At 32.3% G+C, this 15,244-nt stretch overlaps 1 non-coding gene across 1 annotated transcript; it reads left to right on the forward strand.

The window, feature by feature from the left end:
* The first annotated feature begins 13,857 nt into the window (after window positions 1–13,857).
* Window positions 13,858–14,181, forward strand: MIR4348D (microRNA MIR4348d). Its single transcript, NR_161663.1, has one exon. It is a non-coding gene; the product is annotated as a microRNA MIR4348d (primary transcript).
* The last annotated feature ends 1,063 nt before the right edge of the window (window positions 14,182–15,244 follow it).

Consider the following 15,244-nt stretch of genomic DNA (forward strand, 5'->3'; position numbering starts at 1 on the left):
CAAGACACACGTGGACTTTCAAGATTAAAAACCAAAACTTCATTTAGGCATCTCACCAAACACATAACTTACAACCCATTTCACCAAAAATGTAACCGCATGACAGTTAATGCTTCCTAAAAGGAAAATGTTTTACTCCTGGCATCACAACATAAAAAATGGCCTTCAGCTAAAGCATACATAACAACAACAACAACAACAACAACAACAACAACAACAACAACAACAACAATAATAATAATAATTAAAGAAAACAAAAAAACAACACAAACTAAGAGAGAGTAGGAAAAAAACCTGGGCTTGTTTAAAACTTTATTTTTTTTGTCCCACTCAACAAAGAAACCATTTATTTTCTACAATATATTTACCATAAAAGTCTACAAACTTGCCAACAACCCCATGCTTTCTTAGCATTTGTGTAACAATCAACACCAAGTCAGTAGCTATGACACCATCTCGTAGTTTGCCTAATAATTTGTACCCAACGACACCTGGTAGTACCATGCTCATGGGCTTCAAAAATATGAGTCAGAAATCATAAATAGGGAGGTATCCCAAAATCAGGACACACATGGACTTTCAAGATTAAAAACCAAAACTTCATTTAGGCATCTCACCAAACACATAACTTACAACCCATTTCACCAACAATATAACCGCATGACAGTTAATGCTTCCTAAAAGGAAAATGGTTTTCTTTGTTATCACCACCTACACACACCAGAAACCTCAAAGAAAAATCTCAATGTTCACTCTTGGTATCACAACATAAAAGAGGGTCTTCAGCTAGAGCATACATAATAATAATAACAACAACAACAAATAATAATAATAATAATAATAATAATAGTAATAATAATGAAAGAAAACAAAAAAAAACACAAACTAAGAGAGAGTAGGAAAAAAACCTGGGCTTGTTTAAAACTTTATTTTTTTGTCCCACTCAACAAAATAACAATTTATTTTCTGGAATATATTTACCATAAAAGTCTACAAACTTGCCAACAACCCCATGCTTTCTTAGCATTTGTGTAACAATCAACACCAAGTCAGTAGTTGTGACACCATCTCGTAGTTTGCCTAATAATTTGAACCCAACAACACCTGGTAGGACCATGCTCATGGGCTGCAAAAATATGAGATAAATAAATATTTCTTACAATAACTCCTCCAATGGTCAAAACCACACAAGTCTATACATCATTACAAACAACATGCATACTGTTAAAAGAAAGGAGAGAATTGGAATTTTTCATAGATACTCAGAGAATAAATTAATTTCATTCTCTAATTTTAAAAGTAACTCAGAGGGTTCTATAACAAATTAGCATGTTAGTTTTACCTGGCCAAGCATTGCAGCTTCTGCTTCTATTCCACCAACTCCCCATCCAGCAACACCCAGGCCATCAATCATAGTTGTGTGTGAATCAGTTCCCGCCATTTGTGTTGAACACAACTCTACCAAGGTATTCTAAATTAACCTGCAAAATTAAAATCACAAAACTTTATTCAGAAAAAAAATTTGAATCACGGGATGAAATTTTTTTCGTTGCATGTAAAATTAAAATTATTCTATATCAGCAAAATTAGTATTCACCATAAAACTAAATAAAGGCAACATCTTATCAAGAAGAAGAATATAACAATTCAGATTGATTTTGGTACTACATATCATTTGGTTTAATGTCTACATTGACAAAACAAATAAAAAACTTGAAATTTAGGAGTAAAAATGTTGAATCTCAAGTACCCGTGAATCTGTTTTAGTCTATTTTTTGCGCTTGTTCTAAAAATTGAAACTTTTTGTGGTAAAAATGTTGAATCTCAAGTACCCATGAAGATTGAAAGTTACAAAGTCAAAAAGGAAAGTAAAATATTGGACTACTCTTTTAAGCAACAGGCAATGAAACCAAGTCAAGGAAGTGCCTTTTTAATCTCCTGAGACCTTTTTTGCGAACTATGGGAGTTAAATATTTTTTTGTGATAGCAAACAAAATAAAAACCTTGATTAGTAAGGAAGCAAACATGAATAAATATGAGTTAATGTCAGTGGACAAGTGTTACGGGAAACAAACAAAGTGGACACTATCAGTTAAGAAGCAAACATGCATAACAACAAACAAAATAAAAACCTTGCCTGTTGGATGCTTCTTCCTGAATGACCTTGCAAATGGAAAAGAATTAGTAAGGAAGCAAACATGCATAATAGCAAAGGAAAAAAACCATTCCATGGTGGGTACTTCCTCGTGGGTGACATTGCAAAACCACAAAACAAAGAACTATCAGTTACGAAGAAAACATGCATAATAGCAAAAAAAAATTAAAATCTTGCCTTTAGTAAGGAAGCAAACATGCATAACAACAAAGGGAAAGAAAAATGATGACCAACGGGAAAGTGAAGAAGGAAGAAAACTGAAGAAGGAATAGGTAAATGATAATACAAAAAAAAAAGGGTTTTCTGGACGGGACATGGGAGGAAGCGTGTTGCAGGTCCACACCGACATGAGAAGGCTGGACAGCGAGACACATGGGAGAGGCAACAGGGGAATTAAGTGAAATTAAATGAAGAGTTAGAAATCCACCAATTAGGGAGTCACATGTGGCTGGGGCAACAGAAAAAAAAGTGCAAAAAATGAAGGGCAAAATGACAAAAAAACCAACAAAAGTGCCACGTGTCGCAACCTTAGATAGGGGCATTTTTTATTTTTCCAAGTACTTCTCTTTTATTAGATAGTATATAGATTTGCTGATGAAAAATACATATATAGCCTTATGTTTTTTAAATAATGAAATTAATTCTTTTGTCTATCTCAAATTTGTAACCTTATAATTAATGGACCCTAATTACAACACAACATTTGCCTTCTAAATTAGCGCTCTAAATTTGCGTTGAATCATAATTCATATAAGGTTTAATTGTATTTTTTATCTCTAATTTTTTATTTTTTAATGAATTTTATCTCCAACAAATTAATTTAGTTAAATTTAATCTTTTTTTTTTTAAAATTATTAATTTTACCTCCTATCGTTGAGCTAACATGGCGTGCTAATATAATTGCATTTTTTTTCATTGAGTTAACATGATGTGCTAATATAATTGCATTTTTTATCCTAAACTTTTTTTACTTTTTTGGCAATTTATACTCCCAGTTTTTTCACATTTGACAAATTTTACCTCTCATTTATAATTTTTTGGTAAATTTTATTTCCAACTTTTACACTTATGTTAACATTGTCAATTCATTGACATAAAGTAAAATTTATAAGTTTTTTTTAAAAAAATAGAGATAAAATATGTCAAAAATAAATTTTTTTGGAGTAAAATTGAACAAAAAAATTAAGAATAAAAAATTGATATTTTCAATCAACTATAACATTGGTTTTTATAAAAACTGATGTTGGTGAGGAGAAAAATAACATCAATTTTTCAAAAAACTGATGTTGTTTTCTGCTCAACAACATCAGTTTTTGGAAAAATCAATGTTGTTTTTTGAAAAAAAATTTAATATCCTATTTATTTTTTTAAATTATTTCAAATTAACCTGTAAATTGAAAAATAAAACCAATCCAGACAATTTTCAAACAATTCAAATTTTGTCCATAATAATTGAATATTTACTATCAATTAAAGTAAATATTTAAAGTAATGATAGTCAATACATAAAATCAATTGTAGCATAATCTAAATTGACATAACTCTACAATTCTAAAATTAATTAAATACCTAGTGCATCATTTTTAACCTTTAGATAATATCTTGCCCATTGAATGTGAATTGCCTTCATGGTCTCTAGTTCCAATGGTCTTGGATCAATAACATATTGTATGATATAATAAAACATAAGTTAATATGTATAAATAATAACAATTATAACAAATTGAATTAGTTTTGAAGTAAACAATTATTATTCCCCAATTATCCTTGAAACCTCCTAGGACTATCGTTGACATCCAATGCATTACGTAGCACCCGCACTCAGTGCTTCCTTTTTGCTTATTACACTAAATTGAGTAGGATATTTAGATATTTAAAGTTAACCGAAAATTATTATACAAAGTAATAAAATTTTATTTTTAAGGCAACAAACATTGTTTAAATGACTTACTTTAACTACAATCCATCTAGTAGCAGCCTTGGATTTACTTCCTTGACTATCATTAAATCCTTTCAAAGCATTGATTGAGAGAAACACACATGCATATTGTACAATTAAAATATAGACGTCAAATACTAATCATAAAGTAAATGTATTACAAAATACAACTGACATGTTGATAATTTCTTTCAAGTAGTTGTCAGGCCTACTGTGTAAGGAACAAAACCAGGTGACAACATTGTCTTTAGGACATATAACGACCATTTGTCAATGTGCACTGCATTAGAGAACATTAAGTTATTATAGTGAATACATTAGTTAAATTGATTTGTTCAGTTTAACTTACTCATTCAAGTAGGCTCCTAGGTAGACATCTCTATGTGAATTTTGCATCCATTTCTTAATATAATCTTCATATTCAAATTGTGATTGCCTAAATGCCTGTATGGACTGTAACTCGAGGAATCCATGCATAAAGGCATTCCTCGTTCACATACTTGTCTTAGTCATATGCCTATTGTTGTTAAAATAAAGTAAATTATGTAAGAATTTAAAACAATTAGTTATTTACTGTACAATAACGTAAAGTGACTTACAAAATCCACAATTGTATAATAGAGATGTTGAGACCTTGACCACCGTGTGCTATTTCAGAAAGATATTCATGTTTTATGTATAAGAGGAAGTTTTCATTATACACTCCTAAACACGGTAGCATCCCACGACACCTGCAAAGGCTTGAGGAAAAGCTACGGGATGGTCAATGTCATCAGGTATAACAACCTATCTACATGTTTCACTGGTCCCTTAGCTCCTTATTTATCCTAGACAATTAATAAACATATGTGAATGACAATCAACACTTTATTTGTAACAAATTATTTTTTTAGTAATTCTTAAAAACAAAAAAATAAAATACTTGTTTCAAAAATGCTTTACAAGATGTGTCGGCCAAGCAAGGAAAGTGCTAAGTGTCTACCCCATTAACTGAACCTGTTGAGTGGGTATAGGAACGTGAGCATCAACATCTCAAACTTCCTCAACACCAACCTTGACTTGATCATAGTCCAAAGGGATGTTGTGGACGGTGGTCAACCCCTCATAAACTCTTTCAAGGATAACCAAGTGGGGAGGATTTTCATCGATATACAATCTACATTTCTCTTAGTCACCCGTGCCTGGGTCCTACCCCGAGGGATCGACACAACTTTCTTTTGTGTTGACACGAGTAGCAAAAGGACCAACCTCACCTCAAGAGGCAATGCGAGTCCCTATGATTGCATTTGCGATTCCAACTGGGAATGCATCTGGATGAAGGACAACATTAGTTGTCAAGTAACTTTTTTTGTGATTGACTCCTCCAGCTAGTCCTTGATTTTTTGTGTTAGCTGCTCCAGGTCTTCGGGAGCCACGGTTGCAAACATGCAGGAGCTCGTTGAAGTCGATCCAAAGTATTGTTTGATCGTGACATCGACTCCAGCAAAATAGACACGACCAGGATGTTCTGGTCTCCCAATGGCAACAGTTAATACATCTTGACACCCATGGACGACAAATCTTCCTTGTGAGGCCTGTTCCTCCAAGGAATCATGTAGTCAATAGATGAAACAAATTTGGTTTACTCATCTAACAATTATTATAAAGAATAACCACTGAAAAATGAGAGTCACTTACAATCCTATCTGTAATTTTCTTTACTGCCTCAGATGTCATTTGACCAAATTTCTCGTGCGGGTCATCTTTTACTTCACGTGTCGTCTAATGGGAGATGAAGGATCAACGATTGTGTTAGTGCTCCCACATTGATTTTTTTCCTCTAATTGTTTCTTTTTCTTGTCCTCCATCAACTTTTCTTTTAGATAATCATAACCCCCACACGTAAGGGGTAGTGTTTTGTTTCTGAATGGCTTGTGCCTTATTTCGAACATCCTGTAACAATTACACATTAGCCTAACTTAATACATTTGACAATAATGCGTAAATATAAAGTTTAAAACAATGAAAATCACAAACTTACCTCCCATGAAGGGTCTCAATGGCTGTGACAAAACTAGTTCTACTTCTCCTTGCTTATGTCGTACTTATCACATACTTTATCATCATTGCCCTCCTTGCCTCTGCCAAAGCCCATTTGGAGGTCAAATTTGAATTAAAATACCTCCACCGCTTTCTCCTACGGTCTGTAATATTTTTTTTTCGTCCTCAATCGGATGCTTCAGGAATATCAAATTCAGCCTGTGATACAAAAAGTGCATTTTCTAGTTAGTCAATTATAATTTAAGATTTTTTGTATAACCTATTACAAAAACATGTAACGTTTAATTGAAATACCTGAAGATCCTCCTAGATCAAATCCTTTTGAGCTATAGGGACTTGTTTCCAATTATCATATGTGACATCCACCTTATCGCAAGTGACGATCCCCAAATACGTTCTTAATTTCTTTCTATGGGGACCTTCGACTTTCCCAGTGGCAAGATCCACATGAATCACTGATCTCTCTGCCTCAACTAGTCTAGTAGCCAATGATCTGAGCTGTGTTGCTTTTCTTGTCTTATTCGACGTAGATGGCGAAGGTGCTGCTGACTCAAGATGAGGAAGAGGGAAGCTGAGTGGTGTATCCATGTGCCTATTAAAAACAACATTAATTAAACAATGTTTGAAAACTATATTAAGTTATGCAATTGAAATTATCAAAGCAAATAAATATAAAATAAATTACATTATATGATGTTAATTAATCCTCCTTCATCATGATCATCGTGATTTGTATGCATGTCATCGACTTCTTTTTCTCTATTGACGTTAGGCGGCATTTGTGTGGAGAAAGGACTCAGACAAGTATCAACAATTGAATCATCATCTTCAACATTAACACTAATTGTTTTTTTTTTTTGTGTAGAACCATTGACCACCTTTCTTCACAAGGATCTTGAACATAAAACACTTGTTTAGCCTGCTCTGCCATGATGAAAGGCTCATTCTAATAAGCGAGCTTCTTCAGATCTACTAACGTAAATCCGAAATCATCTGTTCACACATCGACATTGCTACCAACCTACTTACACTTGAAAACACAAACCATGAATTTTACATAATTAAGCTCCTAGATTTCTTCAATGACTATAAAGTAAGGCATGAAAGCTCACAAAAATTGTCATCATATACAGTAGCAAAGTGTTGAGATTCAAACCTTAGACTAACCCCACTATTTTACATTGTACTCTAGTCATCTTGTGATTTCGTGTAGAATTAAAACTTGTTGATATCATATCCTTACCAAGTTATAAGATTTCTTTTAGGCTTATTTGCTAACTTCCTTAGCGTTTTAGAAGCATTATCGTCACCAAAGATTGGATCTTTAAACCAATTTAGGAAAGTCTTGTTATGCTCTTTCAACACGCTATTCTTGGTCATTTTTGGGTTACTTTACTTGACCAAAACTTTGTGATGAACTATGTATGACATAACTTTATTACTGTTATTTAGTATATACAAATGAGCTTGTTGCAATTCTTCTAGACTTGGAGTGATAACATGTAGTCCTCTTGAAATCTTACCTCCCACTATTTCATCATGTTGAGACTCGAGAAGCCCAACAGGTTTTGCCTTTTCAATGCACTCTAAACAAAACTTAATAGTTTTTTCTGCAATATACCTTTCAACAATAGATGCTTCCAGACAGTGTAGATTCTTTGTATACCCTTTTAAGATATTCATGTATCACTCAATCGGGTACATCCACTACAAATAAATGGGACCACAACATTTAATTTCCCTCACCAGATAAACAATTAAGTGAACCGAGATGTTGAAAAATGAAGGCGGAAAATAAATCTCCAACTGACACAAGATAATATCAGCCTCATTTTCCAGCTCATCTAACTTAAGAGGATCAATGACTTTGCTACATATGACACTAAAAAAAAAACACAAGCGAGTTATGACAAGTCTGAATTTCTTAGGTAAAATGTCTCGTATCGCCACGACTAATAGTTGTTGCATTAAGACGTGACAATCATGAGACTTTAAGCCAACTAACTTTAGATCTTTGAACTGCGCAAGACTCTTAATATTTGAAGAGTATCCCTATGACACTTTGACACGGTGCAGATACTGACAGAAACTTATCTTCTCCTTTTTGGACAAAGTATGACAAGCTGGAGGCAAGTGTATTTTCTTAACATCGGACCTAGGATGTAATTAGTGTCATATACCCATCTCAACTAGATCTTGACGAGTATTCGAACCATCTTTTGTCTTACCTTGATTGTTAAGAAGCATGTTGATGACACTATCACACATTGTTTTCTCCACATTCATGACATCAATACAATGTATGACATCTAGATCGGACCAATATGGAAGATAAAACAATATTGACCTCTTCTTCCATATGCAAGTTTTACTTTTTTCCTTATTTGAGGTTTTTCCAAACATCGTATTGATGTCCTCAACCCGCTCAAGAACTTGCTAACCAGTTAACAGTGTCGATGCATTTTCATACTTTTGACTTTCATTAAAAGCTTTTTTCAATCGTGATAAGCTTTTAGAAAACGTCGATGTCAAGTGTATACTATTTTTCTTCCATGTTTCAGTTGTACATAGCTTGTGTCTTCTTCATAGATATGGCATGCACGATGGTTCTTAACACTGTATCCACTCAAATTCCGTATGCTGGAAAGTCATTTATGGTACAAAATAGCATTGCGCGTAACTTGAATGTCTCATTTTGATACCTACCAAACACGACAACCCTCTCATCCCATAACTTGCTTAAGTCTTCAATCAAGGGATTGAGATAAACATCGATGCCATTTCCTAGGTGTCTTGGGCCCGATATCATCATAGACACCATCATGTATTTTCGCTTCATGCACAACCAAGGAGGCAAGTTGTAAATTACTAGCAAAATAGGCCACGAACTGTGTTGAGTGCTTAAACTGTCACATTTCATTAGTAGCAAGTTCAAGCCTAAGATTTCTTACCTCTTTATCGAAATCTAGATATAGATGATTAATCTTCTTCCATTGGGAGGAACCAACCAGATGGCAAAGCATTCCATCGCAATTTTTCCCATCTGCATACCATGTAAGGTCTTTTGCGTCATCTGCATTAGCAAACAGACGCTCAAACCTTGGAATGATCGGAATATACCATAACACCTTTGCTGGGGGGGGCCTTTCGTTGTGCTTTCGTCACTGTTACACTTGTCGTCATCCTTCACTTTGTACCGTGATACCCCACACCTGGGGAATTTATGCATTTGTTCATACCCATGTTTGTACAATATACATTCATTAGGGCATGCATGTATTTTCTGATACTTCATACCCATCGGACACAGTAAGTGAAGCTTTTGTCACTCCACCCATATTTGGCCTTGACATTAACCAGACTTAACATCGCTGACAACAGGGTCAAAGATTTCTTGCACCCTGAATATAAAGGCTTCTTGGAATCACTTTCCAATGTATCATACATAGGGGCATGTGCTTGTTGAAAAAACTCTTTTCCAAGATCACGGATCATATCCTCTAATCGATCTCCCATTTTTACATCAATCGGTTCAATTTGGGACCCCCTTTACATGTCTGTCAATTCACATGCCATATCCATATCGCATAATTCTTCTTAATCCCATCACACAGAAGATGTTCTCGTATGTCGTCTAGTACTTGTCATCTCTCATTCAAACAGTTTATAAAAGGACAAAAATATTCTTCATCCTCATCCGCTTGACTTCTTTCGAAGGAAAATTGGAAAAGCTCTTCAACGCCTTCCTCATACGTAGAGCTCATGTGACTTGCATTCATCCAACTTCGGTCCATCTAATTAATAACTCTGTGATACTGACAAAGTTATTCCATGCATGAAAACCTCGCTTTTTTCATTAAAGGTGTGGCTCTATCCTATTTAGGAACAATTTTTTTTATATGTAAAGGTTAAGTCGCTTTTCTTAAATTTGACAAAATTTTGGCAGCATTTCGCATTGATCTCCAAGTACACGACATGAAAATGGTGACATGACTTCCACCACAATCAAGTACGCACTCAGAGAACAAAGTGAAATGAATTGTATCGAAATTTCATCAAATTTAACAAAAGAGACTTAACTTATACATATGAATCTACTATAAAAAAATGACTATTCCCAAACTGTCCAGACAGACAATTCAAGATTCAATACAACGATTAATCCAAATTGTCTAAAAGAATCATTATATTCAATTTGAAACAGGAAACTAAGATTCACTCATAATGAATATAACATGTATATACAGTAATATTACATCATTAATCACATAATACAAGTTATAAAAGCATTCATAACAAAAATAACCCTGAAAATAGCATGACAGACATTCATACCTGTGAAGATGGTAACTAACAATAACAATGAATGATCACAATGAAAACAAGAAAATGAAAAGTACCTACAAATTGCAATTACAACTACAAAATGTTATTTAAAGGGACTAATTTAAAAACAAAAATATTTAAATGACTAAAATAAAAATGTTACTCCTATTTTGGGACCAAAATGTTGATCGTTAGGTTAGGCCCATTCACTTGGCTCGACAATTTGATTATGTTTGCAACTATAGAGATAATTATTGACAAACCATTTGGTCTGCATCCAACAATCGAAGGAATTACTAAATTGGAGAAAGAGAATCAACAAGACACTCGGTGAAATGCTCAACAAGCAAATATTTATTTTTTCATTGTCATATAAAATAAATCCTCACATCACATATTCTCTCTCTTCTTCTCTCTATATACATTTATCAAAAATTATAAAATAACAAGTTTTTAAAATAAATAGTGGGACTTATTATATAATTTTTTCTAATATATTTCAATTAACAATAATGTGTTAGCCAAAGAATATTTTGCTAATATTTATTTTAAAGAAAAATATCTCTTTATAATAATGTTAATTATCTTTTTTTTTTTTTATCAATATATGGTAATTATACTTAAGTATACAAGCGAATAATGTATAAACTAAAAAAAATTAATTGCATTTTTGGTTTTTGTAGCATAATTATATGATTTTAGAAGTACTAATTAAAATATTTTTAAAATAAATTATCTAAAATAGAACAATTATATTATAATTATAGTTATAATATTTAATGTATAAATTAATATTTATTTAAATTTATAATTTATAATATTTATTTAGTAATAATAAAAACATACTTATTTTTATTCTGTGCACATTTAAACAAGGTAAATATATTAGTAGATTGAAAAAATTAGATTACGTACTAATCTAAAAAAAGTAGGTTTCGTTGAGTAAGTTAATTTTTTTTTATAAAAGTAATTTTAACTTAGAAAAAAGCTCAATCATCTTATATTTTTATTTTTTTTCTCTTATAAATATTTTATACAATTTATTTGTTATGTCTTTTAGTATGATGTGGCGTGGTGGCATGTTAACATGTAGTCCCTAAAATTCTTTGAGGCCCAAGATAAATGCATTTTATCTAACGTAAAAATGAATGCTACAAATAAAAAAAATTATTTCAATTTTTGAAAGAAAACAAATCAAAGAGCTTCACTTGTAATTTATATGTTTCACGCTTCATGAGAAGAATAAGGAAGAAAGAAGGTAATGGAATGCGGATTCTAAGTCCAGTTCATTTGAAGTCCCTTACAAAGGAAAATGTCAAATTTTAAGTTACAAATTATAGCCAAATTATACGGTGGAATTGAAAAAGAAAATTATAGCCAAATTAATATAGCGATTCTCAAACCCTTAAACCCAAGTTCAAGCTAGATTACTCTACTCCAAGTTCAAACTTTTATTCTCGTATAAAAATGAGAAAAGTAAATTCAGTGAGATTTTTGTTACTCTACTCCAAGTTCAAACGTCCAGTTGCAATATTTGTCAAAGTTTGCGTTCAAGCCAAAGGTGAGGCTCACAGGACTTATCTATGAACTTAAGATTCATAGTTCCAAAACAGGACCAGCCACCAAATGCTTGATTTTAATTTACGAATTTAACATGACATGTATTCCAGGGATAAGTCAAATTCAAATTGCATAAGCAACAAGCTCATTCACAAACAAAATCATTTAATTCTCATTATTTCCTATCTTCGATACTTCTCCCCATCTTAGCACCCAAATTTTTAGTTTCTTCCTTCTCTCAAAGCATCAATTACAATGTGAATTTATTAAAAGTGTGACTCCATGCATCAAACATTCATAACAAAACATGCAGTCAAAGTATAATTTATGCCTTATCAAAGTACAATTGAAAGGCAATATGCAGTCACAAATTGGACTATGGTACCCATGGTCATCAGTCATCACAAGTAATGCAAAACATGGAAATCACATGTAGGAACTAGTACTTGTTCAGTACTTAAAACTACAAATTCTTGTTATTGTTTTACTCCAATCCATGTTTGAAATCAACTCCTTTTATTGCCATGTGCACGATGACAAGTGTAGTAAACTCAACCAACCCTGACTCTGACATTGCAATCATCAGTAAAACAAAAAAATTCTAACAATGTGAATGCCATAGGTTTTTCATATCTAACTTTTTCATACATTCAAACCGCAATGCATGGACGGCGAGATGTACCTATGGCGACGTGAACGGATTGGAGGTGCAAGAGGCAGCGACATTGAGAAGGCGACGAGAAAGAAATGCGAGAGTAACGGAGCTGAGAATGGACGGGAGGCACAAGAGGCAGTGATGGCGTGAGATGCAACTGAGACGGAAAGAGGAAGAGAGAGCAACTCAGACGGAGAGGGGAAGAGAGAGCAACGCGAAAGAGTAAGTAGAGATTAGGACGTGGAGGCATTTTTAAAAATTGAGTTCATTAATATCGATTTTCTCTAAAAATCAATGTTAGCGAACTTATGTTAACTTATCATTTGACAACATTAATTTTTTTCAAAAACCAATGTTAATTGATGTTAAAATCAGTTTTTCAAAGACCAATATTAATGAACTTCTTTTATTTACAAATATATCACTGCATTTTAGTTAATAACGTAACGACATTAAATCTATATTTTTTAGTTTTGTTGGGTTTGCATGGTGGGGATTGGTTGGGTGTTCTCATTGCGGCAGGTGGTGGATTTGGGTGGGGCTGTGCGGAGAATGTCGTGGTAGAGATAACGGGGGTTAAAAGTTGTTGCCACTGTTAGAAAATGAAAACCATAAAAAATCTCAACTTAACCATACTAGTTTCAATTTGACAAAAATGATTTAATCGGTGCATTTAAAAAAAAAATCGATGATTAAATTGAATCTTTTAACATATTTGCAACCAAATTAAGCAAAAATATGTGAATAATATTTATAATATACGATCAATTATTCAACTAATAACCGTTAGAAACATTATATGCCGACAAATTATTTTCATGTAAACCAAAAGCTGAAAGAGATGTGGTGGGTATGGAGACCTACCGTTTTGATCCTGACCCCATCTTCTTAAAGATGACAGATAAAATATATTAAGCTAAGAAAATATCAGCTACAATTATTTATACTCATTTATTACGATATCAGTGACCTACCACTGTACCACTCCATACATATCCTCTATATATAGCGTAACTGGGAATGCTGCTATACGTAAGAACAAGCACAGGGTCTGATTCAGATTTCTTAAATTTATATATATCCGTTTGTCATTTAAAAATGGGGAGGAAGCCACGTGGTGTGAGAGGGCTAGGGTTGAATAAAGGATCATGGATACCGGAAGAAGACATGAAGCTCGTGGCTACCAATGTAAGACAATTCACCTGCAGCGAAAGCTCACTCTCATGTAAGGGTTGACAACAATGTGATGGAAAGTAGTGGTTAATTAAACTCAAGATAATAGAAGACTATGTGTCAAACTTGCAAGATGATATTATTATGATAGTTGGAAGCATTCAGAATAGCAAGATCAATATGTGAGAGTATCCAACACCTAATATTATCATCTTGTAAGTTTGATACATAGTTTTTCATTATTTTTTTAGTTTGACTACTAATTTCTATGGCATTACCAAATAACTCGTGTGTGAGTGAGCTTTCGGTGTCGGTGAATTGCCCTACATTGCTAGCTAGCTAGGGATCAGAGGAAGCTTTTCTATAGCTACGTAATAGGCTCAACTAATTAGACACCAGGATGCTGAATTAGCAGTGAGAAACACAGTATCATATTCAAATGTGAATAAGCAGAGAGAATCCCTCATAACCCATGGTAAAGTATTATTTTACCCTTTTTTTATAACCAGGAGATATTCAAGGTTTTTATTTGACACCTCTAAAGCTCTAACTAATTTCCTTCCCACCCGGTTGACCCATTAATTTTAGAGATTTTAAAGGTAAAATAATGCTTCAAGTTGTAATCACTTTACTTCTTTTGAAATATATCATGTCAGTATTAATAGATAATGGTATTTCTTTGAGTCTTTGAGTCGAAAAACATGAATATCCTCTAACCTATTAATCAGAATCTTGCTCATAATGAATAATTATCGCTAATTTTAAAAAAATTTACATGCAAATAAAATCCAACATAATGGTTAAGTGTTGAATTTGTGTCACTAATATAATTTTTAGTAATAAAAAAACCTGAACACTTAATATAGATATTAAGTATTTAAGGTAATATTATATGATATAATATAAAATAAAATAAAATAAAAATTCTTAAATATAGAAAATTCATATATATATATATATATATATATCATGTTATTGTGGCATGTTCAATATTTTTTATTAAGAATTATTTTAAAAGTCATATGTAAAGAAATTTTTAAATATTTTAAACTATATGAAAATTAAATTTTAATTTGAAATAGATTTAATTGAAATGCATCAATAGTAAAAGTTTTTTTTATTATACTGTCATTTATTCATAAATTACTATATAATTAAGAATCATTAATTATAATAATTATTTAAAAGTCATGTTTAAGGTAATATAATTAGTTAACATTAATATAAAAGTCTTTATGTATAGATATAGATATTATGATTTATTAACTTACACCCTTTTATTTTTTTAGAAGGAATAAGTTTGCAAGTTAAATCTTGACATATTTTAAGGAAATTTATATTTATTATTTGGCCTAAAGATCTTTCTCCTCCCAGTAAGTTAACATTTTTTTTTTAT

This window comes from Glycine max, chromosome 1 (assembly GCF_000004515.6).
Source record: "Glycine max cultivar Williams 82 chromosome 1, Glycine_max_v4.0, whole genome shotgun sequence".
NCBI classification, from domain to species: domain Eukaryota; kingdom Viridiplantae; phylum Streptophyta; class Magnoliopsida; order Fabales; family Fabaceae; genus Glycine; species Glycine max.